Source organism: Papio anubis, chromosome X, assembly GCF_008728515.1.
Source record: "Papio anubis isolate 15944 chromosome X, Panubis1.0, whole genome shotgun sequence".
NCBI classification, from domain to species: Eukaryota; Metazoa; Chordata; class Mammalia; order Primates; family Cercopithecidae; genus Papio; species Papio anubis.
In genome coordinates, this window is record NC_044996.1 from 142628035 (window position 1) to 142648442 (window position 20408).

Sequence of the window (20408 nt, forward strand, 5' to 3'; positions counted from 1 at the left end):
TGGAAGGATAATGGCCTCCAGTTCCTTCCATCTGCCAGCAAAGCACGTGATCTCATTCTCTTTTATGGCTGTATATGCATCACATGGTATGTATGTACCACATTTTCTTTATCCAGCCTAGCATTGATGGGCATTTAGGTTGATTCCATGTCTTTGCTGTTAAGAATAGTGCTGCAATGAACATATGCATGCATGTTGAACCCCTAATTCCTAATGCACGAATGTTTTTGTGTCCAGTCTCCTTGAGTCATTTGCAAGATGTCATCCTCCACCAACTTGGCTTCTTAGCTAACAGAATTCCAAAAACAGTGTGCTCCATTAACATTATAAAGGCATTGTTTGCCAACCGCAGTAATAAACTAATGAAAATTCAAACATTTAAGAAGTCATTCAAAACCTGAGAAGATTAATGAAATTTGTTGCCCTCAGATTTTCTCTCAAGCCATGCTATTGTTTTAGGAGACGTATTTTATTTTTCTTTTAATTTCCTTAAGTTGTAATAAAACAATCATATTTGTGGTTAAGAGGATCGATTCCCAACCAATGTTAGATGTACTTCTTTAGATGTACTTAAAAAAAATCAAATCCTTCACATTTTCTCATGGAAAATTCCATAATCTGTTTTTCATGTCAAAATGTTGCATCGATTACTTGAAAGGACACCTACGAATGCCAATAGCTAAGTCCTGCCCTCTAAGATTAAAGAATAAGTAGTCTTCTAAAAGTGCGAGTTCAGCATTTGGACGTCAATTTACTTTTGAGCAACCAGTGTGCTGGGTTATTGTACCTGAGGTTGCAGAGACTTCAGGAATTGTAATAAACTTATCATTTAATGATACAGCTGCAAAGGTCTTCAATGGCACCTTTTCAAGCATAATATACTTTCATGAGAGTGGGTTCTAACAAGATGTCTTTGTTGTGGGAAAAATTCAGAAGCCAGTAAAAATATAAAAGATACATGCTGTGTTGGAAATGTCTCCCTCGACATTGTGAAAAAAAACAAATACTCGATCATTATGTTTATGTGGCATTTTTATTAGTATTATTATTATTTTAGACAGAATCTCGTTCTGTTGCCCAGGCTGGAGTGCAGTGGTGCAATCTCGGCTAACTGCAATCTCCACTTCCTGGGTTCAAGCGATTCTCCTGCCTCAGCCTCCCAAATAGCTGAGATTACTGACATGCACCACCACGCCCTGCTAATTTTTGTGTTTTTAGTAGAGAAGGGGTTTCACCATGCTGGCCAGGCTGGTCTCGAACTCCTGACCTCAAGTGATACACCTACTTGGCCTCCCGAAGTGCTGGGATTACAGGCATGAGCCACCATTTTTTTGAATGAATAAAAATGGTCAAATCATAAGAATTTTTAAATCTCCAAGATTTATTCAATGCAAGAGGCTCAGAATTTATATTGCTTCACCCAACAGATTCCTCCAGAGCAAAATTGCTGCAGGACTCCATTTTGTCGGTAAAATAAATTGTGTTTATGGAGCATAAAAATTATGCCAAGTCAACGTTGGCTCTTTTAAAACATCGGGAACTCAGCCATGAACGCAACTTGTCACCTACTCACCACACACTTCTGAAATATTTGCCTGGGTTTATAAGAACGATGGTATTGAAGTGGATGTGTCCATCTTTCTCAAGGCAGCAAATTAAAAAATGGCTTCTTCTGCCCATCCGCAGCTTTTCCAGCCACATGGCATGTGGGTGTAGGCGTTACTGAAAGAAGCTGTTCCCTGAAATCTAAAACTGTGGTTTCAATCCACCTGGCAGTCGCCAGACCATGCTGGCCCCCATCAGCCCACAGTACAAGGATTAATGGTGCCATAACCCTCGCACACTGCATCACCCACAAAAATCCTGCATCTGAAAATGGTCTTCAGGTTTTGTCCACTATTTTTCTTGGGAAGTCAGAACTACAGTTCTACCTTATAACCCATTTCTGATTTCATCAAGTACAAAGCAGACAAAATAATAATGAGGAAATGGTCAAAACTTTTGGAGGTTCAGAAATTTGTTTTGTTTGTTTTTTTTTAAGAAAAAAGCTTTCATTGTTCTTAATCTTCCCAACTGTTTAAAACCATTTGTATCAAAGTACGTGAAAAGGTTATTGCAGTTTATCACTTGTCTTTCTAAGCATGAAAGCCAGGTTAGGATGGAAGTCTATTTAGAAACAAATTTAATTAACAACAAAAATACCCACACAAGAGTGTGGGGTGCTCAGAGTGTGAGAAATGTGTGGTGTGTGTGTGTGTTTTAATCAAAAACTGATGCAAATGTAATGGGACATTGGTTCACTTCCTAATTCCTCCCTGAAAAATAAATTATAGCTGTTTAATGTGTCTTCCTTCGGATCTAAGCACAAGCAGATGTGTGGAGACAAGGAACTAAAGAGGATAAATTACCAGAAAGATGTGCAAACCAAAACCCCTTATGCACTGTCATCGACTTCAAGGTTGATAGTTTGAATTCCAATCATACCACACAGTTCTTATTAGAATCTTATTTGATACCTCCAAATCACAGGGAAATGAGATGGGCTCTCTGTCTTGCCTAATCTCATGTTTTCTTACTTGCTTTTTCTTTTTTTCTCTTTTTCTTTCTCTCTGTTTCTCTCTCTCTCTCTCCCTCTCTCTCTCTCTCTGTCTGTCTCTCTCTCACACACACACACACAGACATACCTGCAAATAAAAATAATAGAGTTTGTTTTGATAAAATCATAAAATCCAAGATTGAAAGGAACGTCTAAAGTCTCCATTTCATGCACTCCAACTAAGACAGGGTAGGTGCAAGGGTTGGTCAGGTTCATTGTTAGAGGGGACAATCCCCATATGACCACCCACACTTCTGACATCAACTGCAAACTTCGGGGTCCCCAAGACAACCCTCAGTTTGGCTCATTGGATAGAAGGATGACAGACCTCACCATTACGCTCATGGTTATGGTTTAGCAGCCAAGAGAAGAGGGATGTGGGACAGATAGAGTCCAGGAAGAGTTGCAAACACAGAGCTTCTGCTGTCCTTTCCCTGTGGAGTTGTGGACAGCACTGAGCCTCACAGTCTTAGCTTATGCAGAATGCCTGAAGCATCGCCAAGCAGGGAAGCTGGCCCAAACCCCAGTGTTCAGAGTCTTCATCTGGGGCTCCACAGTCAATGGCTCACAGAGCTGACCTCAATCTGTAGCCCCTCCAGAGGTCTGAGCTGATACTTCAAGACCCAAAGCTCCCACCCTTAACCATATTGTTAACACCTAGTATGTCCATCTCATACCCTAAAAATCTCCACTATGTATGGCCCCCTCTACCCTAAATCACATTGCTAGATTGTCCACTTACCCCAGGTCCCCTGGTACAGAAACACATTCCTACTAGGCAGGACATTTCAAAGGCTAGTGTTCACCTTTCAGGAGCCGAGGGCAAATGTCCCACCCCTCTTTGAGCAACATTAACCCTTTACTTTCACGGCAGGGCCCACTGCAAACATTGTTTTGTCTACATTATGAGAAAAAAGCTAATGATCTCTTAGCACTGTCCATATGTGTGTGTATAATTAAAACATTATATACGTCTTGAATATTTATCAGTATCGTGACTACGGAGTTTAGTTTTAGTTTTATGGTACCTCCTGAAATTTGTGACTGATGAGATTGTGTCATTAGACATTCTAGCCCTGCCCTAGGCACCATAGCTGACAATTGTATTAAAATATATATAGTGTGTGTGTATATATATATATGTATTATGCAGTTTACATGCACATATAACATTTTAACCAACTCTATACATGATATATAATTTATATATATATTTATATATGTATAACATTCTAAGCAACTATATAATATAGACATATGCATACGCATAAAATATAGTATGCAGATGTAGAAGTAATTTTTAATCTGTGTGTATATATATATAGAGGTATACAGAAGCTCCTAGATTTACAATAGGTAACACGTTGATAAAACCATCATAAAGTTGAAATAGCATAATTTGAACCTTCGTTAAGTCCAGATACTGTCTGTTTAACAATAGGGTTACATGTTTAACAATAGGACTACATCCTGATAAACCTATCATAAAGGCAAAAAAGTCCAAAATTGGCTGGGTGTGGTGGCTCATGCCTGTAATCCCAGTGCTTTGAGAGGCCAAGGCAGGAAGATTGCTTGAGGCCAGGAGTTCAAGACCAGTCTGGATAACATAGGGAAACCTCATCTCTATTTAAAAAGCAAAAATGTTAAGAATATCTGGGCCAAGTGTGGTAACTCACACCTGTAATCCTATTGCTTTGAGAGGCTGAGTCAGGAGGACTGCTTGAGACCAAGAGTTTAAGACCAGTCTGGGCCATAGAGTGAGATCCTGTCTCTACAAAAAATAAAAATTTAGCCAGGCATGGTGGCTCACACCTGTAGCCCCAGCTACTTGAGAGGCTGAGGCAGAAGGATCCCTGAGCTCAGCAAGTTGAGACTGCAGTGAACCATCATTGCACCACTGCACTCTAGCCTGGGCCACAAAGGAAGATCCTGTCTTCCTTTCTTGTCTTTGTAGTTCAAGGAGAATGACAAACCACTGCTCAATGAAATAAAAGAGGACACAAACAAATGGAAGAACATTCCATGCTCATGGATAGGAAGAATCAATATCGTGAAAATGGCCATACTGCCCAAGGTAATTTATAGATTCAATGCCATCCCCATTAAGCTACCAATGACTTTCTTCACAGAATTGGAAAAAAAGTACTTTAAAGTTCATATGGAACCAAAAAAGAACCTGCATTGCCAAGACAATCCTAAGTCAAAAGAACAAAGCTGGAGGCATCACGCTACCTGACTTCAAACTATACTACAAGTCTACAGTAACCAAAACAGCATGGTGCTGGTACCAAAACAGAGATATAGACCAATGGAACAGAACAGAGCCCTCAGAAATAACACCACACATCTACAACCATCTGATCTTTGACAAACCTGACAAAAACAAGAAATGGGGAAAAGATTCCCTATTTAATAAACGGTGCTAGGAAAACTGGCTAGCCATAAGTAGAAAGCTGAAACTGGATCCCTTCCTTACATCTTATACAAAAATTAATTCAAGATGGATTAGAGACTTAAATGTTAGACCTAAAACCATAAAAACCCTAGAAGAAAACCTAGGCAATACCATTCAGGACATAGGCATGGGCAAGTACTTCATGTCTAAAACACCAAAAGCAACGACAGCAAAAGCCAAAATTGACAAATGGGATCTAATTAAACTAAAGAGCCTTTGCACAGCAAAACAAACTACCATCAGAGTGAACAGGCAACCTACAGAATGGGAGAAAATGTTTGCAGTCTACCCATCTGACAAAGGGCTAATATCCAGAACCTACAAAGAACTCAAACAAACTTACAAGAAAAAAACAGACAACCCCATCAAAAAGTGGGCAAAGGATATGAACAGACACTTCTCAAAGGAAGACATTTATGCATCCAACAGACACATGAAAAATGCTCATCATCACTCGCCATCAGAGAAATGGAAATCAAAACCACGATGAGATACCATCTCACACCAGTTAGAATGGCAATCATTAAAAAGTCAGGAAACAACGGGTGCTGGAGAGGATGTGGAGAAATAGGAACACTTTTACACTGTTGGTGGGACTGTAAACTAGTTTAACCATTGTGGAAGACAGTGTGGCGATTCCTCAAGGATGTAGAACTAGAAATACCATTTGACCCAGTGATCTCATTACTGGGCATATACCCAAAGGATTATAAATCATGCTGCTATAAAGACACATGCACACATATGTTTATTGTGGCACTATTCACAATAGCAAAGTCTTGGAACCAACCCAAATGTCCATCAATGACATACTGGATTAAGAAAATGTGGCACATATACACCATGGAATACTACACAGCCATAAAAAAGGATGAGTTCGTGTCCTTTGTAGGGACATGGATGCAGCTGGAAACCATCATTCTCAGCAAACTATCGCAAGAACAGAAAACCAAACACCGCATGTTCTCACTCATAGGTGGGAATTGAACAATGAGAGCACTTGGACACAGGAAGGGGAACATCACACACCGGGGCCTGTTGTGGGGTTGGGGGAGCAGGGAGGGATAGTATTAGGAGATATATCTAATGTAAATGACGAGTTAATGGGTGCAGCACACCAACATGGCACATGTATACATATGTAACAAACCCGCACATTGTGCACGTGTACCCTAGAACTTAAAGTATAATAAAAAAAAAAAAGAACTGTAAGTTGAACCCATCTTAAATGAGGGACCATCTATATATGTACATACATGCATACACATATTTGTAATTTTTTATATGTACAAACATTGTATGTCTAAAAACATATGTATATGCATAAATAGAATTTTTAGCCAGCAGTTGTGCCCAGGGCAGGGCTAGGGTGGTGAAATTGAGCCAACTGCTTTGAGCACAAAATTTCAGTGGGCACCAAAACCTCAGTGGTCCAAATATGAAATACTTTAATTCCATATCGTAAAAAATCAAAGTGAATGCAAGAAAAAATTGTTATTAACAAAAAATCCAAATTTTTAGTGAAGATAAATTCCCCTACTCTCAAAAAGCCTATTTTCATGTCCACATGCCCCTTTTGAGGCTAAAATATACCCACGAATGGCCAGGAAACGGACACACTTTTTTGCCTATATTGCCTCGGGAATATTGTTGGGATAAAGAAGGTGATGTGGGGTGAAGACATCATCACTGGATTAACACACTGAGGGCTTAGTTGGGCTTCATTTGTGCTCTGTTGTTTGGAAACCACAGCAAGCTGGCGCTGAAATGACCACCTCCATCGTCATTTTCAATGGCTGTTCATGAACTGGAATGAGACCAAGAGGACTGTTCTCTGGAGTAGTTGGCTTTTTGCAGAAAACTGGTTCCTGGTGTGGAATCCAAAAGATCTAGATGAGCTTTTCTAACCCAGAAAGCAATAGTGCTTTCTGAGCCCAGGTTGGTGAGATAGGATTGGATATTAGAACACAGAAGAGTTTTTTTCTAGGACTTTTATCTATCCAAAAGGAGAGTAATCATTATTTCAAAAAGACACCTGCACTGTTAAGTTTATCACAGCACAATTCATAATAGCAAAGTCATGGAATCAACCTAAGTGTCCATTAGCAGATGACTGAATAAAGAAAATGTGGCGTGTATGTATATAGACAGACATAGATATGCATCTACACGTATTAGGTTGATGCAAAAGTAACTGCAGTTTTTGACATTAAAAGTAACAGAAAAAGCCGCAATTACTTTTGCACCTACCTAATAACAGCCCTATAGAGGTTTAGATATATAGATGTATGGATATATAGAGATACAGATATAGATATTTTTACAATTTATTCTTTCTTATGGCTGCATAGTAGTCCATGGTCCATGTAGGTACATACATCTGTGCACCCATGTACATACATATGTACATTCAAGCACCATGGAATACTATGCAGCCATAAAAAAGAATAAAACCATGTCTTTTGCAGCAACATGGATGGAGCTGGAGGCCATTATTCTAAGTGAAATGACTCAGAAACAGTAAATGAAATTCCACATGTTTTCATGTGTAAGTAGAAGCTAAACACTGGGTACACATGGACATAAAGATGGACATAAGAGCCATTGCCTGTTTCTGCTTCTAAGTGGGGGGTAAATAGGCCTGCACATAGACACAGAGAGTGGAATAATAGACACTGCAGACTCAGAAGGGTGGGAGGGAGGTGAAGGATGAAATGTTACTTCATGGGTACAATGTACACTATTCAGACCATGGGTCCACTAGAATCCCAAACCTCACTGTCAGACAGTATATCCACGTAACAAACCTGCATGTGTACCCAGGAATCTAAAACAACATTTAAAAAACATGAAAGTTACAAAAAATTAACATAATTTTTAAAAAGTTAAATAAAGAAGTGCAAGAGCCCAGAGAAGCGCCTAGTAGAATTGAACTCACACCAGGAGCCTTGGGGAAAGGAATTTTTTTCCAGGAACTTCACGACTGAATCCAGAGACACCACTAGTGTGTAGCCCAGAAAGTTTCTGGGAGCACCACTCAAGGGCAAAACCGTGGTGGACATGAAGACAAGGGGGCTCCGGCTGTGGCTTCTCGAAACCTAGAATATACGCAGAGAAAACTGGCCTGTCCCAGCAAGAATCATGTTGAGATTTTACTTTCAGAGTTCTGTGTTCAGACGCATCAAACATGCCAATGCTACGGGTCTACGACCTGCTTGTAAAAGTGCTGCTTGTAAAAGTGCAGTTTATAGGCTAAGATTTACTTCTGTGTGATGCACTCTAGCCTGAGCTGTGGCAATGACCCCTCTGAGGCCCTAAATGTGCAGGAGAACATGGACCACACTGAGATGTCTGCAGCGCCCCCTAAAACACACGATAAAGAAGATCCTGCACCCATACAGTAACCCCTTTCTCTACTCTGACCATTTTCACAGGAACCAGGGAAGGAAGGACAGAGGGAACCCACCCCAGGGAGTGGAAGAAGGGTCCTGTTGGCAGGTGGCCTAGGTTGGGCAGACCACCTCTATGTTTTCCATGGCCACATTAGTATTGCTGCTCCTCAGGTGACAATACAAGTGCATGTGTGCTCAATGCAGCAAGCATAACTGTACCTCAAAGCCAACACCTTCCAAAGCAAACTCTCATGTATTTTCAGAATCAACTTTTTGGTTACTGTGAAATAATTAAAAACGGCTGTACACAGTGGCTCATGCCTATACTTCCAGCAATTTGGGAGGCTGAGTTGGGAGGATCACTTGAGGCTAGGAGTTTGAGACCAGTCTGGGCAACACAGTGAGACCCCGTCTCTACAAAAAATACAAAAAAAATTTTTTTAGCATAGTGGTGCATGCATGTGTTACCAGCTACTTGGGAGGCTGAGGTGGGAGAATCACTGGAGCCCGGGAGTTTGAGGCTGCAGTGAGCCAAGATCATGCCACTGCACTCCAGCCTGGAGAGAGAGAGAGACCTTGTCTCAAAAACAAAACAAAACAGAAAAACAAACTAGAAATAACTCTAACTTTGAATAATTAATTCTCCAAAAGCCTCCTAAAAAGAACGTAGCAGTATACTTGTCCTCTGAACCCCTTTACAGTAAATTCTTCCAGCCTACTGGGCCTTCCAGTTGGCAAATAACAACAACCTTGAAAGACCTCTCCCCGCAAAAGAACTCTCTCTCTGAGAATGTGTGCTGTAGTTACTCATCTGTGGTTTTCTCGTCTGATAAACTATGAAAAGCTAACCTTATTATTATTATTGTCATTATTTTGAGACAGGGTCTTGCTCTGTTGCCCAGGCTGGATGTGAACATGGCTCACTGCAGCCTCGACCTCCTGGACTCAATCAATCCTCCTGCTTCAGCCTCCTGAGTAGCTGGGGCTACACACACGCACAACCACTCCTAGCTAATGTTGTTAATTTTTTGTGAAGATGAGATCTCACTATGTTGCCCAGGCTGATCCTGAACTCCTGGGCTCAAGGGATCTTCCTGCCTCAGTTTCCCAAAGTGCTAAGATTATAGGCATGAGCCACCTCACCAGGCTGAGAAACTGATCCTTTTAAATTCTCCCAACTAAACCTATTGTTTATGCTCTAAACAATCACAGTTAACTATATATATCATTTGTGAAAATATTTGCTTAACCCTTCTCTTTTTTTAAAGAAATCAACTAAGAGCCAACACTACTGGAAATTTAGTACATTACTTTGAGCTTTTTCAACAGCCTTAGCTCCCAATTCTTGGATAATTTTTTTTTTTAATGTATAATAGTTTGTCTTTGGGTCTTATGCAATTTTGCCAGAGATGTTGGGTTACTGACTGCATCCTTCTCTTAGATATGGAAAATATGAACTACACTCATAATGACAACACAGAGCATCTATTGGCTGATAAGAAACTGCTTAGGAAGAGGTGGTTAGCAGGGGGACAAGCACTGCAGTCTACCTTGAGGACAAACAGGTGGACAGGTAACAAGAACAGAGCATGTTCCCTCCACAGTCAGAGGCAGCGCAGCACTTGGCAGTGAGTTTTCTTAGACAATTGTTTCACAATCAAATGGACCCTCTTTTAGGTTTTTGTTTGTTTGTTTGTTTGTTGTTGTTGTTGCTGTTTTTAAGATGGAGTCTCGCTCTGTTACCCAGGCTGGAGTGCAATGGTGCGATCTCTGCTCACTGCAAGCTCCACCTCCCAGGTTCACACCATTCTCCCGCCTCAGCCTCCTAAGTAGCTGGGACTATAGGCGACTGCCACCACTCCTGGCTAATTTGTTTTTATATTTTTAGTAGAGGCAGGGTTGCACCATGTTAGCAAGGACGGTCTCGATCTCCTGACCTGATGATCTGCCTGTCTTGGCCTCCCAACTGCACCCAGCCTTTTTTTTTTTTTTCTTGAGACGGAGTCTCACTATTGTCACTCAGGCTGGAGTGTGGTGGCGTGATCTCAGCTCACTGCAACCTTTGCCCTCCAGATTCAAGCAATTCTCCTGCCTCAGCCTCCCAAGTAGCTGGGATTACAGGTGTGCACTACCACACCCAGCTAATTTCTGTATTTTTAGTATAGACGGGGTTTCACCATGTTAGCCAGGCTGGTCTCAAACTCCTGACCTTGTGATCTGCCCCCACTCAGCCTCCCAAAGTGCCGGGATTACAGGCATGAGCCACCACACCCAGCCAAAAATCTGTTTTCTATTTCTATAGATTTGCCTTTTCGGCACATTTCATGTAAATGGAACCTACAATGTGTGGTCTTATTGAGAGATGAAGCCAGCTGGACCTCCTGGGTCAAGTGGGGACTTGGAGGACTTTTCTGTCTTACAAGAGGATTGTAAAAAGCACCATTCAGCACTCTGTAACTAGGATTGCAAAATGCACCAATCAGTACTCTGTGGCTAGCAAGAGGATTGTAAAATGCACCAATCAGCGCTCTGTAAAAACGCACCAATCAGTGCTCTGTAGCTAGCAAGAGGATTGTAAAAAGCACCAATCAGTGCTCTGTAAAAATGCACCAATCAGTGCTCCGTAGCTAGCAAGAAGATTGTAAAAAGCACCAATCAGTGCTCTGTAAAAATGCATCAATCAGCGCTCTGTAGCTAGCAAGAGGATTGTAAAATGCACCAATCAGCACACTGTAAAATGCACCAATCAGCACTCTGTAAAACACACCAATCAGTGCTCTGTAAAACGCAGAAATCAGCAGGATCATAAAAATAGGCAATCACAGGGAGGATTGAAAAAAGGGCATTCTTATAGGACAGAAATGGAACATGGGAGGGGACAAATAAAGGAATAAAAGCTAGCCACCCCAGCCAGCAGCGGCAACTTGCTCGGGTCCCCTTCCACGCTGTGGAAGCTTTGCTCTTTCGCTCTTCACAATAAACCTTGCTACTGCTCACTCTTTGGATCTATGCCATCTTTAAGAGCTGTAACACTCACTGCGAAGGTCCGCAGCTTCATTCTTAAAGTCAGTGAGACCATGAACCCACCGGAAGGAGCCAATTCTGTACACATTTTATGACTGGCTTCTTTCACTTAGCAATCTGTTTTGGGGATCACCCATGCTAAAACATGTCTGTACTCGTTTTCTTTTTTTTCTTTCTTTTTTAAAAGACTATTTTTTTAGAGCAGTTTTAGGTTCATGGCAAAAGTGAGCAGAAGATACAAAGAGTTCTCAGATACTCTCTGCCCTCTTCCCAAACAGCCTACCCCACTATGAACATCCCCGACTAGAGTAGTACATTTGTTACAACCGATGAACCCACACTGGGTTCATAACATAATCCCAAAAGCCCAGAATTTACATTAAGGTTTACTGTGTTGCACATTCTATGGGTTTCGACAAGTACATAATCACATGTATCCACCATTATGGCCTCATACAGAACAGTTTCCCTGCTGTAAACATTCTCTGCTGCACCTGTCAGAGGTGTTTGAACCAGAGCAACTCCATCTTGAATAGGGGCTGGGTAAAATTAGGCTAAGACCTACTGGACTGCATTCCCAGGAAGTTAAGACATTCTAAGTCACAGGATGAGATTGGAGGTCAGCATGAGATACAGGTCATAAAGACCTGGCTGATAATACAGGTTGTAGTAAAGAAGCTGGCCAAAGCCTACCAAAACCAAAATGCTGACGACAGTGACCTCTGGGCCTCCTCACTGCTATACTTCCACCAGCACCATGATAGTTTACCAATGCCATGGCAAGGTCAGGAAGTTACCCTATGTGGTCTAAAAGGGAGAGGCATGAATAATCCACCCCTTGTTTAGCATATCAAGAAATAACCATAAAAATGAGCAATCAGCAGCCCTCAGGGCTACTCTGTCTATGGAGTAGCCATTCATTTATTCTTTTACTTTCTTAATAAACTTGCTTTCACTTTACTTTATGGACTCACCCAGAATTCTTTCTTGTACGAGCTCCAAGAACCCTCTCTTGGGGTCTGGGTTGGGCCTCTTTTCCAGTAACACTAACACCTCCCAGCAGGCTCCTAGCATGCCCTAAGGTAGGACTTAATTCTCTGTAATACTGCCTTGGCAAGTCAAGAGCCACTTTGGGCCTTCCTGCCTTTTATTTAAGCACCAGGATTGCTCCTTCTGGCTGGGGACAGAAGAAAATATCTTGCAGCCAAAGTATTGCAACAGAGACAGCTCCTTGGAAGCCTCCAGGGCCTTTTTGGTTTTTTCCTAATTCCTCCTTTCCTAATTCCTTGGGTTCTGCCAAACAGAACCCAACTGAGCCTGTGTCCTCATCAAAGTCTCCCCAGCCCCTGGATAGAAGCCTCCAGCACTTTTTAAACTCTCCTTCCCTTCTCTCCACCTCTATTGGTGAGCTCATCATCAAAGCCTTTCCCTATTTATTAATCTGTTTTGTTTCTTTTTCAGTGTGCAAAGCTACTGTCATCCTGCTGCCCGATGGGGTTATCCTGCTAAGTTCTTTAAGCAATGGAACTGTTCTCCGAGGGTCAGTTATAAATGTGGAATTTTAAAACACTCGACAGGAAAGCCACATTGTAAACAAACTGAACATTAGTGAATTCCAATGCAAGAGTATCCACTCTTTCGGACTGATGATTTTGCAATGGCCCGAGTTCAAAATAAAACATTCGTTAACAGATCTGACATGCTGTAGGGAAAAAATGATTTTTTTCCTAGGGGGAGTGTGGTTATTTTACTCTCTAGGGGGAAAAGTATAGGATAAACCCCTCCACTTCTCCTAAGAAACCTCTCCAACTCCCATGCTCATCTTTTCCTCATCCCAGGGGAGAAGGAATGACTTTTTCTCTTGGGAAAGTTGGGTCCCAAACTGAGCATGTCTTCATTCTGACCTGCCTTCAGGGAAGGGGGGCTGCCTCTCTTCCCTGCTGTCTTAATATTGAGGGCAGCAGATTCTGCCTCTATACTGAGATTTCTTCTTCTACACAAAGCAACGAAGATGAGTTCAACCACCCTTGCACAATTTCCACTGACCTGGTATATTAGTCCGTTTTCACTCTGTTGACAAAACATACCTGAGACTGGGTAATTTATAAAGAAAAAGAGGTTTAATGGATTCACAATTCCACATGGCTGGGGAGGCCTCACAATCATGGTGGAAGGCAAAAGGCGCGTCTTAAATGGCAGCAGGCAAGAGACAATGAGAGTCAAGTGAAGAGGAAACCCCTTATAAAACCAGCAGATCTTGTGAGACTTATTCACTATCATGAGAACAGTATGGAGGAAACCACTCCAATGATTCAATTATCTCCCACCACGTCCCTCCCACAACATGTGGGAATCATGGGAGCTACAATTCAAGATGAGATTTGGGTGGGGACACAGCCAAACCGTATCACCTGGGTTGGGATGCAAGTTGAAAGATCACACCCCTTGATCTATCTCCTATTTTTTTCCTTCTATTTCATCCAGATAAACTCTTGCAGAAGTTCATAGTAGGCAAAATAATCCTACAGTTTTGTCCTAGAAAGATGCTCAACTATAAAAGCAGAGAGGACAGAAAATGTTTGACTGTAATGTCACATACATAGGTCAGCAGGGAAGTTTGAGATCAAAGGTTTGGCAGGTTGTGCAGGATCTAGATTTTATGGGAAAAATGTATGTGTGTGTATATATATGCACACTCATATTTTATGTATATATACACAAATTTTATGCATACATATATTTTATGTATATATACACATATATACATACACATACATAAATGTGTGTGTATATATATACACATATTATATATATATATGGAAAAAAGGTTGGCAGAGTTGGATCCTCTATTAGTCTGTTCTCACACTGCTGTAAAGAAATACCCAAGACTGGGTAATATATAGAGGAAAGAGGTTTAACTGACTTACAGTTAATTCTGCATGGCTGGGAAGGCCTCAGGAAACTTACAATCATGGCAGAAGGTGAAAGAGAAGCAGGCACCTTCTTCACAGGGCGGCCGGATGGAGTTAGTGCAAACAGGGGAAATGTCAGACTCTTATAATACCATCAGATCTCGTGAGAACTCACTCACTATCACAAGAACAGCATATGAGGGAAACCACCTCCATGATACAATTGCCCCAACCTGGTCCTGCCCTTGATATGTGGGGATTATGGAGATTACAATTCGAGGTAAGACTTGGGTGGGGACACAGAGCCAAACCATGTCAGTTCCTCCGAGTCTCTGAAGGAGAGACTGTCTCATGCTTCCTCCCTCTCTTCTGGTGGTTTGCTGAGATCTTGAGCACTGTTTGGTTTTAGAAACAGCAATCCTATCTCAGCCTTCATCTCCCCATGGCATATTCCCTGGGTGTGTGTCTGTGTCCTAATTGCCCCTGCCTCCTTTTTTTCCTTAAATATAGAGATGAGTTCCCACCATGTTGACCAGGCTGGTCTCAAACTCCTGGCCTCAAGTGGTCCACCCAGCTGGGCCTCCCAAAGTGCTGAGATTACAGGCATGGGCCACTGCACCCAGCCCAAATTCCATTTTTTATTAGGACACTAGTCCTTGGATTTAGAACCCACCCAAATGACCTCATTTTAACTTGATGACATCTACAGAAACCTCACTTCCAAAGAAGGTCACTTTCACAGGTACTGGGGATTAGCACTTTATCATATGAATCTCGGGGACAGGAGGGCACTAGTCAAACCATAACCATGTGTTGTCCTTAAAGAAGAACATTGGTAATTATGCCAAGTGATAGAATTGCATATATCACAATATTTTGTGTCTGGTAGAAAACTTATTTATATCTGAATTATCTACAGTGAACACATGTAGTCTGGTATTTCCATCTGTGGCTGGGGAAGGAATTCCAAACCAGATTTGAGGTTTCACAGCGTGGCTTTCAGCAGCCAGGGGCGTGGAGAAGCTGGTAGCTCAGGCCATGTTACTCTCAGGATGGACATGAGACTCTATGCATTCAATCCTCTCTGTACAAAGAGCATCCCTAAGAGAAGGACCACAGCTTGAAGAGTGAAGATTTATTAGATTACCTGTTGAAAAGCAATGATTGGGAATTTGAACTCTTTTTTTTTCTTTGAGACAGAGTCTCATGCTGGCCCCCAGGCTGGAGTGCAGTGGCATGATCTCGGCTCACTGCAACCTTCGCCTCCGGGGTTCAAGCAATTCTTCTGCCTCAGCCTCCTGAGTAACTGGGATTACAAGTGTGAGCCACCACACCTGAGTAATTTTTCTTTTTTTTTTTTTTTTTTGTAGACGGAGTCTTGCTCTGTCGCCCAGGCTGGAGTACAGTGGCATGTGGTGCGATCTCGGCTCGCTGCAAGCTCCGCCTCCCGGGTTCACGACATTCTCCTGCCTCAGCCTCCCTAGTAGCTGGGACTACAGGCGCCTGCCACCACGCCCAGATAATTTTTCTGTATTTTTAGTAGAGACGGAGTTTCACTATGTTGGCCAGGCTGGTCTCAAACTCCTGACTTCAGATGATCTGCTCGCCTTGGCCTCCCAAAGTGCTGAGATTACAGAGGTAAGTCACTGCATCTGGCCCTGGGAATTTAAACTTTGTCTACGTGTATGTGTGTTATTTACCAATATTAAAATGAAGGTTTTTTTCTAAATGAAATAATAGTTGAAAAAGACCCCCGCTAAGCCAAATTTCTTTTTTTTTTCTTGTTTTTAGAGACAGAGTCTCACTCTGCCCCCAAGCAGGAGTGCAGTGGTGTGATCACGGCTCAATGCAGCCTTGATCTCCCAGGCTTGGGAGCGATCCTCCTGCCTCAGCCTCCTGAGTAGCTGAGACTACAGGTGAGTGTCACCATGCGTAGTCAATTTTTTAATATTTAATTTTTTGTAGAGATGAGGTCTCAGTATGTTGCCTAGGCTAGTCACAAACTTCTGGCCTCAAGCAATCCCCTGACCCTGGCCTCCCAGAATACTAGCCACAGGCGTGAGTCACTGCACCCAGCCTCTCTTATAAACACTGTTTTGATATCTTTCATTACCTTTTCTTTTTTAGGCACTCTCCATTCTTTTATACATCTCTGTAGAGAAACAAATATCGGCATGGACATCTTAACATCTGCTCTGCTAAGAATGCTCCTCAAAACTAAGTAAGTAATAAATAGACAATTGTGTTTACGGGTATTTTCTTAAATGTCAACTTTGTCCCAGGGTGTATGTCCAAATGGAAAGTCAGCTTAGGAATATGGAATGATGCTTTGCTTTGTCTCATAAGTCGAATCTCCAGGATTCTTCTGAACTCCAAAGATTATGTTGGCCGGCTGGGCATGATGGCTCATGCCTGTAATCCCATCACTTTGGGAGGCCAAGGCAGGCAGATCACTTGAGGCCAGGAGTTCGAGACCAGCTTGGCCAACATGGCAAAACTCTCTCTCTACTAAAAAATACAAAAATTAGTCAGACGTGGTGGCACATGCCTGTGGTCCTAGCTACTCAGGGGGCTGAGGCAGGACAATTGCTTGAACCCAGGAGTTTGAGGCTGCAATGAACTATGATTACACCACTGCACTGTATCCTGGGCCACAGAGTGAGACCCTGTCTCACAAAACAAAAGAAACAAACACCAAAGACTATGTGGCAAGTACTGACGGGTGAAAGAGATTCATGACCATCTCTCATGCCCATCCTCCAAGAGCCTTCCTTGGTGTGCCAAACTTCTACCATCCCACCTGGGCCCTTTACTGTTTCCTGAGACCCCCATTCTTGCTATGTAGTTGTGCACTGCTTCCTGCAGAGCTGAGAAAAATAGCTCTTCTCCAGGCTTAGTCCTGGACTGTGTCTGTTCTTTGACGTTATCTTCAAAACTTGAAGTTCATGTGATTCTTTTTTGCTTTGAAGAAAACATATATCCTGGCCAGGTGCAGTGGCTCAGGCATGTAATCCCAGCACTTTTTAAAACTGAGGCAGGTGGATCACTTGAGGTCAGGAATTTGAGACCAGCCTGGCCAACATGGTGAAATCCCATATCTACTAAAAACACAAAATAGCTGGGTATGGTGGTGCACACCTGTAATCCCAGGTACTTGGGAGGCTGAGGCAGGAGGATTGCTTGAACCTCGTAGGTGGAGGTTTCAGTGAGCCGAGATCATACCACTGCACCCCAGGCTAGGCAATAGACTGAGACTCCATCTGAAAAAAAAAAAAAAAGACATTATATTCAGAGAGAGAAAAAAAAAACTCAGCATCTTCCTCCAAATTCAATCCTGTCCACCAGTTTAAAGCAGAACTATCCACTTCAATTCAGCTCATGAAAATGGACTACACACTGTAGGGGATTGTGGAATTGTTAGAGGGGTAGGAGCATTTGCACGGTGAGACTCCAGGAACAGTTCAGATGTGTTCCTGTTTTGTTTTGTTTTGTTTTGTTTTTTTACCGCCCACACGTCATGGCTAGCCTAGACAATGCATTTCCAGTATTAGAGGCAGGAAGGCCTAGACATTGATAGAGGAACCACCAGAACCACTCATGAGAATGTGTTACACTGATTTGGGGGATGCCCAAAAAAGCAACAATGGAACATGTATGATTTGACCTCAGCAAGGAAAAGAAACATTTCTTTTTTTTTTTTTTTTTTTCTTTGAGGCAAGGTGTCTGTCTGTCACCTAGGCTAGAGTGCAGTGGTACAATCACAGCTCACTGCAGCCTCGATCTCCTGGGCTCAAGGATCCTCCTGCCTCAGCCTCGCAAATACTCACTACCATGCCTGGCTAATTATTTTATTTCTTGCAGAGATGGAGTCTTGCTATGTTGTCCAGGCTGGTTTTGAACTCCTGGGCTCGAGTAATCCTCTGTATTACCTTCCCAAGTAGCTGGGACCACAGGCATGTGTACCACCACGCTCAGTTAACTATTTTATTTTATTTTATTTTTTTGGCAGAGATGGTGTCTCCCTATGTTGCCCAGGCGGGTGGTCTGGAATTCCTGAACTCAAGCCATCCTCCCTTCTTAGCCTCCCAAAGTGTTAGAATTACAGACATGAGCTACTGGGCACGACCAGAAGGAAACATTTCCAAAATAGGAAAGACCTGCTCACACAGCACAGGCACCGCGGGACGTCGGAAGTGGGCAGAGTCAGGCCGGAGGGCTGTTTTTCTGAGGAAGCCTGATTACTGAAAGAAACAGCTACCAGAGCCTCCCAAACAAGCTTCTACTACTCTCTACTCAGCATTTTTGCCAAGACCCCACTGTGTCAAGAAAGCTTGAGCCTGTTAATCAGCAAGTCATTCTTGAACTAGAGACTAAAGTGGAACATTGCAAAGACCTGTTCTAATAAAACCAGGAATAAGACCATCAGCACGCATTGTCCTGTTCATAGACTGTGTCTCCTGGGCTGAGATGCCCATGTCTTACCATCTCAGTCATAGATTGCTTTTCCTGGATGGAGATGCTCATGACCCACCGTTCGGTCATAGATTACTTTTCCCTAAAATCATAACATCACCACCATCAGAGTCAGAGATTGTACTCTTATTATTATTTATCATAAGAACATCGCTGCCCTCTCCCCTTCATTTTAGATATACAGTTATGAATAAATAACCCAGTGGCCCCACAACATTGACATATTTCCATGTAGGAAAATCTTCCAAAAATCTTCATATATGCAGTTGTCATTACTTAGAATAAGACAGAGCATTTATGTAGTTATTTGCTTTTTTGAGACCATGGGCAGCCTACATGTATAACTTGAAAATGAGGAATTGCAAAAGGGAAAATGTAAACCAAAATATAATATATTCAGTACAGAAAGAGATAGCAATCCTTGCCTTAAATAAAGAGAGTGACTCATACAACAAATGGTGACTTGAATGGAGGTGTGAACATATCCAGATACGTGCAGTGTGTCACACAAGCATCTAATGAAATGAAACAAAGCAAAAAAAAGACCTAAGTCCAAGCTGCAATATCTGTTGGAGACACATAACCATGGTTAGAGGAGAAAACATCCTCCCCAGCTGAGAGAAGCCTACATTTCCAAGAACTTGCACCTCTTTTTATAGAAATGAACTCCTTAATCCACTTGAGTCAGGAAACATTCAATCACTTACGTTTTACGACTCTGTAAATTCAAAAATTATCTCCCAATCCACTTACGTTTTATGACTCTGTAAACTCAATAATTATCTCCCTAATTATAATGTAGCTTTGCATATATACTTCTTAATTGGAAAAGATGATTGCCTTAGGTTGATGCCTAGCAGTTAAAAGGTTTACTGAATTAGCATTATAAATGAATTTGAATAAACATATAGCTGACATTGTGGTTGTCATTCAGAATCTTTTGCATGCAATCCAATGCATTCAGCATGAGGAAGTATCATGGAATTCAACAAACTAAAAACATAATTTTGACCCTATTCAGTACAGATAAATATAATACATACAGTTAACCTAAAATATAATTATCTGGATTAAACAAAAACATAATCTAACAGTAAAACATAATTTTCTGGATTAAAAAAATGTAGTACATGTTCTCTAAGGCTCTGTATGAAGCTTATCCAGTGATAACTGATCCCATCTCACCACTTTTCCAGGTGTTTGTAAGTCAGCTACAGTATTGGCCAGTGATCTTATCTTAACCCTTCATTCATTCACCAAGACAAACGGGATGGGTGAAGTAGTAGCACCAACCACCATCATTAGCAAGGTCACCGGTTTGCATGCAGTGGCTCAACTCAAGCTGTTGAAGATGTATAGGAGAAGATCCTATATACAAAAATGGACCTTTGGAAACTACATCTTCTCCAAGAGCCTGAAGGTATTACTGCATTGACATTCTGTGAAGAATGACAGTTTGGTTAAAAACAAATTTTGATTTCAGCTCCATGAAAAACTGTTCCCTAAAACAAGGGGTAGATTGGTTAAAATAAAGAAAGAAAAGAAAATCAGAACAA